This window comes from Eubalaena glacialis, chromosome 6 (genome assembly GCF_028564815.1).
Source record: "Eubalaena glacialis isolate mEubGla1 chromosome 6, mEubGla1.1.hap2.+ XY, whole genome shotgun sequence".
Classification (NCBI taxonomy): Eukaryota; Metazoa; Chordata; class Mammalia; order Artiodactyla; family Balaenidae; genus Eubalaena; species Eubalaena glacialis.
The window spans coordinates 12622485-12632097 of NC_083721.1; the positions used below are offsets into that span (position 1 = coordinate 12622485).

Here is a 9613-nt window from a genome sequence, read left to right on the forward strand (position 1 = left end):
TTCAGGGGTGATTTGCCCCACACAAAACCTCTTTGAAAATACAATTACATTTGGAATTAGTGGTCCAGGATTACTTCAATAGCAGCAAAGTAAAATTGCAGTGTTGATGTAGTTAAAATGTTAACAAACACCAAAAAAAGTAAACTGAATAATAAAGACCAAAGAAAGTAAAGGAAATAATGAAAATGCACAGAACTGTCATAATTTGAACTAGCAAGCCAGGAATACTCTGTGGTGGCAGTGGTACTTGGCTGCTGAGACCTCTAAATCCAAACTGTTCCTGGATGGGTGAAGAAACACCTCCCCCTCCGGAGGAAGGAACTGCAAAGTCTCATTGCCGAGAGGCTTGCATAGGCTGGGAGGGATTTGTGGATGAGCTTTGCAATGCACCACACCATCTTTTTCCCATTGATCTTTGGTGCCATTGTTGTTTTTTTTTTTCTTTTTTCTCATTAAACTTTGTTTTAAGGGGTCTCAAAATTCTGTGCCAGATGTTTGGTCAAGTTGTTTCCATTAAAAAGTGCTGATTTTAAAAACTAATAACTTAAAACTGACACACACACACACATGCACACAAGCCAAACATTCTCTTTCCTTCTGAAGGCTTTTATGATACACTGATATTATTAACCAGTTTAAATGGCCCATTGAGACAAACAGTGCTGAGATCATTCTTTCACCACTGGTTAAGATGGGGGTGGCAGGTATTGGGGATCATATTAATTTAGCCTTCTGAGCTTTCTGGGCAGACTTGGTGATCTTGCTAGCTCCAGCAGCCTTCTTGGCCACTGTTTTGATGACATCCATAGCAACTGTGTGTCTCATGTCACGAACAGTAAACGACCCAAAGAGGGATCAGAGAAGCTCTCAACACACATGGGCTTATAGGAACTGTATCAACCATGGCAGCCTCACAAGATTTCAAGAATCTGGGGCCATCTTCTGGCTTCTTCTCAGAACGGCAATCAACCTCCTTCAGCTCAGCAAATTTGCAAGCGATGTGAGCTGGGTGACAATCCCACACAGGTGCATAGCCAGCACTGATTTGGCCTGGATGGTTTAGGATAGTCTGGAAGTCAGCTGCTTCCATTGGTGGGTCATTTTTGCTGATACCACCCACATTGCCATGGTGAATATCTTTGACAGACACCTTTTCGATGTTGAAGCCCACATAATCCCCCGGAAGAGCTTCACTCAGAGTTTCATGGTGCATTTCATCAGACTTGGCTTCAATTATAACGTTGACTGGAGCCAAGGTGACTACCATGCTGGGTTTGAGAACACCCGGCTCCACAGGGACAGTATCAATTCCGTCAATTTTGTAGATGTTCTGGAGGGGCAGACAAATGAGTTTGTCAGTTGGATGAGTTGGTGGCAGAATGCAATCCAGAGCTTCAGGCGGTGGGGTTCCACTGGCATTGCCATCTTTATGGATGACTTTCCATGGCTCAAGCATGTTGTCACCATTCCAACCAGAATTGGCACAAATGCTACTGTGTCAGGGTTATAGCCAATTTTCTTAATGTAGGTGCTGACTTCCTTAATGATTTCCTTGTATCTCTTTCTGGCTGTAGGAATCCCTTTTGTTAACACCAACAATGAATTGCTTCACACCCAGTGTGTAAGCCAGAAGGGCACACTCATGGGTCTGCTTGTTCTTGGAACACTTGCTGCAAATTCACCAACACCATCAGCAACAATGAAGACAGCACAGTCTGGCTGAGAAGTGCCTGTGATCATGTTTTTGATAAAGTCTCTGTGTCCTGTGGCATCAATGATGGTCACATAATACTTGGTGGTCTTGAATTTCCACAGGGAGATATTGATGGTGATACAACACATCAACGGTGATGCCACACTTACGTTCATCTTTCACTTTGTCCAAGACCCAGGCATCCTTGAATGAGCCCTTTCCCATCTCAGCAGCCTCCTTCTCAAATTTTTCGATGGTTTTTTTGGTCAGTCCCACCATATTTGTAGATCAGATGACCATTAATGGTAGACTTGCCTGACTCTAAGTGTCCAGTGATGACAATGTTGATATGAGTCTTTTCCTTTCCCATTTTGGCTTAGATTCAGCTGTGGGTTTCATGACAGCTGTGTTCTGGTGGAAAACCCGTTGTGAAAAAAGTAGTGCTACCTTTATCATATATCAAGTTCCTGTATATGCAAAGGTCTTTGTTTTCTTTTGAATAAAGTTTTAATTTTGGAATAATTCTAGATTTGCAGAAAAGTTGAAAAGAGCAATTCCATACACCCTCATCCAGTGTCATCTAATATCCATATTTTTCATGCTTATTTGGGACTTTTGTTAAAACTAAGAAACCAACTTTGGTACATTGCTGTTAACTAAACTCCAGACTTTATTCGTATTTTACCAACTTTTCCCCTAGTGTCCTTCTCCTGTCCCAGGATCGAGTCCAGGGCATCACAGTGCATTTAGTTGTCATGTCTCCCCAGTCTCATCTGATCTTTGACAGTTTCCCAGTTTTTCCTTGTTTTTCATGATCTTGACAGTTTTAAAGAGTAAAGGTGATGTATTTTTTAGACTCCCTCAATTTAGATTTGTCTGACATCTTTCACATTATTAGGCTGGGGTTATGGGTTTGGGGAAGGATGCTATAGACGTGAAATGCCCTTCTCATCACATCACGTCAAGGGTACCTGATAGCAACAGCACTTATCACTGGTGATGTTAACCTTGATCATTTGGTTAAGGTAGTGTTTGTCATGTTTCTCCACTCTAAAGTTATAATTTTTCCTTTTCCATACTCTAATCTTTGGAAGTTGGTCACTAAGCCTACACTGGAGGAGGTGGGGAGGGAGTGTGTGATCTAAGCTCCACCTCTTGGAGCAGGAAGTAACTACATATATTACTTGGATTACTTTTGTAAGAAGATCTGTAAGGAATCTTACCTTGTAAGGAAGATCTTCTCCCCATTTATTTATTTATACAATCATTTAATATCTGTATAGACATGTACATTTATTTTATACCTGGGATTATAATCCAATACTATGTTAATTATTTTGTCACTCAAATTGTTCCATTGGGAATTATTTCAAGTTGGTTCCTGTGTCCCTTTGACATATGCTCCATTTTTTGGGAAACATTTCTTACTTTCTGGTACTACAAGATGCTCAGGGCTTGTTTAATATGTGCTCTGTCCCAGCCTTAGAATTTGCCATTTCTCCCAAGAGTCCTGGCTCCTTTTATTTGGTAATGGTATTAGACATCAAGATGTGGGCACTGGGTGTGCTCATTGCTACTGGGGTGTCACTGCTTCTAGGTTCTGTCAGTGAAAAGAGCTAGGAAATATATACATGTGTACAAACCCAGGTATAATACATATCTATACTTATTTCTGTATCAATCTATCTCTGTTTATATTAAGTTAAATATGAGATCATAGTGATATCTCCAACTCTTATCAGTCTCACAGGGTTCATTCTAGCCTTACCTTCTTGTTTATAAGTAACTGCCCTCTTCAACAGTGAGAAACCTGACCCCCATCATTTTCCACCAATTTGCTTATTCGTTTAATTCCAGGATGCATAAAAGCAGTTTCAGAGTTGTTAACCTATACCTCCACGACTTTTACCAACTTTTCCCCTAGTGTCCTTCTCCTGCCCCAGGATCGAGTCCAGGGCATCCTGGAGTCCAGGGCATCCTGGAGTCCTCCTGTTTTTGAGTCTATATTCTGTCTATATTCTGTTACACCGGTCTATTTGTCTATTTTTTTTTTTTACCACTACCATTTTTTACCACTACCATTCTAATTTGACTATTATAATTTTAAGATGTCTTCATGCATGATAAGGAAGTATTTTTGACTCAGCTACTCATAGACCTTTATTTTTCCACACAAATTTATCACGATTTTTTTTTTAGTTTCTTAATTTTGACTGGAATGGCAATAATTTGTTTTATAGCTTAATTTAGGAAGAATTAACTAACAAATATACACTGTGAAGACATTCTTCCATGAAACATTTTATTGTCTATTTAGTCAGATCTTCTTTTACAATTTTCTCCTTAAAGATGTTGTGCAGTCATTTTAGTTTAATTCTGAAATAATTTACAGGTGTTTTTTCCTTTGTGATGGTGTCTTGTTTTCTGCTACATTTTTAAATTAGTTATTGCTAGTGTAGAGGTAATGATACCAATTTTGGTAACTTGATCCTATATCTGACAACCTGGCTAAACTTTTATTTAGTTTGTATTTCTTTTGAATTTTATAAGTAGATGACAGTTTTGTCTCTTCTAATTCTTCCATATCTTGTTTCTTTGTCTTACCTTATCTCATTAACCAGGACCTCTAGTAATAGGCAGCAGCATAGTGTGAATTCATCTGTGTCTTTCCTATTGTTCCCAGTCATAATTCAAATGCATCTAAAATCTTCCCATTATGTAAAATGGTTACTGTAGGTTTTAGGTACATATAATCTTTATTAAGTTAAAGAAGCTCCTTCTATTCCTAGTTTTATGAGAATTTTAAAAATCATGACTAGGTATTTTTTCAAATGCATTTTTCCATCTATTGAGATAATTTATTTTTCTCCTTTAATCTATTAATGTGGTGAATTACATAGACATGACATCAAACCATCCTTGTATTTCGTGTTTTTTTTTTTAAGTGCAGTGTTGGATTAGGTTAGTTAATATTTTGTTTACACACATGTATGTCCATAAGTGAAATAAGCCCATCATTTTCTTACTTTGTATTATCTATAGTTAGTTTTGTATTTAAGGTTATATTAGCCTCATAAAAGATGTTGGGAGTCTTTCCTTCTTTTTTGTTTTATGAAGCAAACTGAATAAGGTAGGGATTATCTGTTTCTTAAAAGATTGCAAGAACTTACCTGAAAATCACCTGTACCTTGGGAAAGGTTTGGTTATCATATCATTTTATTTAACAATTATTGGTCTATCCAAATTTCCTAGTGTTTTTTGTGTCAATTTTGGGATTTTCACCCTTTTCCAGAAGGGTAATTTGTTAACTTCTTTTAGTTTTGAAAGTTTTTGTGAATAGTTGTTTCTAAATACATTTATAAATATATTTAAATATTTACTATTTAAAATCTATGTTTGTATACTGTTTTCCCCCTTTACTCCTGTGTCTTGTTGTTTTGCAGTTTTTCTTTTTCCTTCCTCATTTATCTTGCCACAGGTTTGTTTACTTAATCTAAAAAACAAAAACAATCAGCTTTTGGTTTGTGAATATTCTTTATTGTTTTTCTGATTTTCTTTATAACTGGTTTCTCTCCTTATCTTTGCTACTTTTTTCTTCTTACTTCTTTGGGTTGATTCTATTGTACTTTTTCCAATTTCTTGATTTGGATATGTATTATCAGTTCATTTGTTTTCAACCTTTCTTGCTTTCTGATAAATGTACTTAAAGCTATAAATTTTCCTCTAAGACTTGTGTCCCACAGACTAAGCAATGTAAAGTGTTCGTTTTATTGCATTCCAAGTCTTTCATAATTTCCCTAATGCTTACCAAGGATTACTTAGAAGTTTTGTTTTTGTTTTTGTTTTCCCTCTCCCAGGCTGATGGGATTTTTTTTTTTATTACATTACTTTTTTTTTTTTTTTTTTTTGGCTGTGTTGGGTCTTCGCTGCTGCACACGGGCTTTCTCTAGTTGTGGCGAGCCCAGGGGCTACTCTTCGTTGCGGTGCGCAAGCGTCTCATTGCGGTGGCTTCTCTTGATGTGGAGCATGGGCTCTAGGTGCAAGGGCTTCAGTAGTTGTGGCATGTGGGTTCAGTAGTTGTGGCTCACGGGCTCTAGAGCACAGGCTCAGTAGTTGTGGCACATGGGCTTAGTTTCTCTGCAGCATGTGGGATCTTCCCGGACCAGGGCTTGAACCTGTGTCTCCTGCACTGGCAGGCAGATTCTTAACCACTGTGCCACCAGGGAAGCCCCTTATGGGATTTTAAAAAACCTATCCTCTTATTATCAAGGTCAAATTTTATTGCCTGATGATCAGAGAACATAGTCTGTATGATGTTGATTTTTTTTTTTTGGAATTTATTAGGGCCTCCTTTGTGGCCTAGGAGGTAGTCAATTTTTATGACTGTTCTCTGTTATTTAAGAAGAACATGTATTCTGTTTATGTGTATAAAGTTCTCATACCAGCTATTAATTTGAATACATTGTTATTCAAATTTTCTATATTTTCTCATATTTCTGTCCAATGACTAAGATGTTAGACTAGTTTTCACAATAGCTTTGAAATTTATCATTGATATTTTAATCTCTTAATTGGGTATGGATTTTGCTACATTTCACTGTTCAAAGATTAGGACCATCAACTCAATAACCTAGTATTTTTGAGCAGTCTGATCTGAGACCCTGGTCATCAACACAATACATATTTATTGTGGATATGACTCTTATGGGAATTGTCCTAGTAGGATGAGTGCATATTTCCCGAATGGATTTGAAAGTATATTTTTAAACACGGGGGCATACCCCCCCAACTATAAAATATGGGATAATGGCTGGAATTCACAGGCAGATTCACGCAGAATATTCAGAAGCTCTTTGCCTCCTGGCCCATGACCTGCCTGTTCATACCCCAGCTCCAGCCCCCCCATTCAATGTCACAGTGACTAAAATGCAACTACTAGAAATTCATTGGGGGAGTTGTGATCTCCAAATGCCCTCTTTTAAAGTGTAAAAATATTCATGGGTTGGCTGCAAGTTGATATTATTCTCCAACACCTTATGGTAAATTCACCAAATTTCTCTATTTTCTGATAGCTAGCTAAAAACAGCTTTCGTAAGGAAACAGGTTAAGGAGAAAGTGTGGGGAAGAAGGGGGACTTAGCATAGGGAGGGAGGCAGAAAAATGAATAATTCTGGAGGAAGCATTGTCCCGGGATATAAGTTCTGGGAAAGCTGCAACAACTGGGGCTTTGGGAAGATGGGGGCAGCGAGAAGGTGCTGTGTGTGCATGTGTGGGGAGGTGGGCAGAGAGTGGACTTGGGGAAATTTAAGAAGACAAGCATCATCTATGTTATGATTTTTATCGACTGGCCTCACACTTTGGCTAGTTCCATATTGGACAAGAGGGGAACATTTTCTGCTCTTCTTCAATTTTGTCTCAGAGGAGAAAAAAAAGACAAATATGATGCTTCCGTTTTCTTTGATTTACTATCATTTCGGTAAGAAACTCACAACAACCTAGCCTGAATCATACTAATGTGATGTATTTATTGCTCAAATAATTCATTTGATAATTATTACATGGCCTTGTAGCATCTCATATCATCTTGGGTTCTTGGTTAAATTCTTTATTGTGATTGAACTTATCAGGTTATCGCAATGATACTTATCATCCCAGTGATACTGTAAATCTCTTGAGGGTAAGTCTACCATGTAATACTTTTTGGAATCTACTATGGCTGGTTGTATAATGCAATGCACATAGTAAATATTGCTGTAGGTTTACTTATCTCTTCTAGCCTATGGACACTGTCTTTCACTGGAGTTCATAGTGACTGTTTTTGAAAGAATGCTTCATTCTTCCCACTGCTAAACAAGCAGATAATGGAACAGTTTTGAACTCAGGTAAGTGTCATACTAAAACATTCGTCACTAAAGAGACTAAAACTTGTATCAGAATAGAGAAAGGAATTCCATACCTCTCCTCTCTATAATGTGATTGCATTAACAAGCATTTAACCAGATGAAATAATGCAGGGTAAACTGTCAGCTTGTGTACAGCAATATATCATTCTCACATCCTGAGAGTCCATGATAAACATGCTTTAATATGAACTTGGTATGGTCTTTGATTGAGCTTCTCCTTTTATCCATTTCCAGAACTTGAACTTAACCTTGTAAGATTGAAATGGGAATAAATAAACACACTCACTTAACATGTGTGAGATGTGAATGAGAAATATGGCCAGTGGAGATGAACTGGTTGGCTATTAGAGGTTGGACTCTTGCCTTGGCTAATTCACCACAGTCCAGGGGCCAGTTCATAAGCTTGTAGATTTGAAAACCTGCATCCTGAGGCTTTTTGACAGCATACTTAGTCAACTTGCCTTTTAGGATAGATTGACATTAACCAAGCTCAAGACCCAGGTCTCTGTATTCATTTATATAGACACTTATTTATTTTTTTGACTGCGTTGGGTCTTCGTTGCTGCACATGGGCTTTCTCTAGTTGCGGCGAGCAGGGGCTACTCTTCATTGTGGTGCACAGGCTTCTCATTGCGGTGGCTTCTCTTGTTGCGGAGCACGGGCTCTAGGCGCACGGGTTCAGTAGTTGTGGCACACAGGCTTAGTTGCTCCATGGCATGTGGGATCTTTCCAGGCTCAAACCCGTGTCCCCTGCATTGGCAGGTGGATTCTTAACCACTTCGCCACCAGGGAAGTCCCCTGTTTCTAAATTGGGGTTAGGACACACAGGGTGAGTGGTCCACCACTTATCAGCTGGGTAGTACTGCCAAGTTCTCCCACTCACTCTGTCTTTGTTTGCCCAAGGCCACACAGGCAGAAACTGAATAGTTTTTGACTGTTTCCTACCTCTCCCTGCTGTCTCTTTGGTCAGGTCCACCCTGGTTGAAAACAAACTTGGTGGTTGGCAATTAACCACAGAAGAGAACCCGTGTGGACAATTAGTCAGAATTAAGTCTGTCTTTGCTAACAAGAGTATTGCCCTTTACAGCCTGAATTTTGGGCATATCCCTTTCTGTTAGTACCGCTGCAAGAGCTCAGATCTTTTCAGGCCACTCCCTCTGACCTGCCTACAAGGTAGACATTTCCACAGGCACAACAGTCCTGTCAGGTGAGGGACTCAGGGTCAACCCCATAGACTTTTTCTATAAGAGACTCTGAAACTCCAACAGGCCACAAAAAAACCACGTTCTCAGATGCTCATTACAGACCTGCTTACAGAACACAGGAGGGTACTTCCTGAAACTAAAGGACAAGCTGACAGACAATTCCTGCAGTCACCAAATTACTCATCTAATGGGTCATGATTTATTTGAACACATAACCAAGTATTGATGAAGTTGTATTAAAAAATGCACCAGCCTGTTTTTACTTATTTATTTATGCCTCCATTTTATTTCAGAACATTTAATGTGACTCTCAAGTCAATTAATAACATCTTACAAAAACACACAGTACTTTTTTTCCCGTCAGAGCAGTTTTTCATGCATTGCATCATTTTCTCCGCTCAGGACAGCTGGCTTTGCTGTCTCCATTTTAATGACGGTGGCTTAGATGTGGAGGCCGATGTGCTGCCCACGAAGGGTTTTCACAGACGTTACTTCATTTGATCCTTTCCTCCCACCGTGCACGGCCGGAAGGGTGCCCGTCCTCCCATTACTTTGGGGTAAGTGGAGGTCAGTCTGGGGCGACATCCCACCAAACAAGCTGGTCTTGGTCCGAGATGTGAGATACGCTAGGGGTCAGGGTTAGGGGAATCCACACGACTTCGGACCGGGTGTCTGACCAAGGATCTCCCCGCAGAAGCCCGCCTGGCATTTAGCCAGGGGCATCCACCCTCCCGGCCAACCCGCAGGGCCTCGAATATGCAAAGCATCGAATCCCGCTGCATGTCAATCAAGTTCAAGAGGCTTCATCAGAG

The 9613-nt window shown here is 39.5% G+C and overlaps 1 pseudogene; it reads right to left on the reverse strand.

Annotated features, from left to right (window-relative positions):
- Positions 1-714: 714 nt before the first annotated feature.
- Positions 715-2063, reverse strand: LOC133092914 (elongation factor 1-alpha 1-like; annotated as a pseudogene).
- Positions 2064-9613: the final 7550 nt, after the last annotated feature.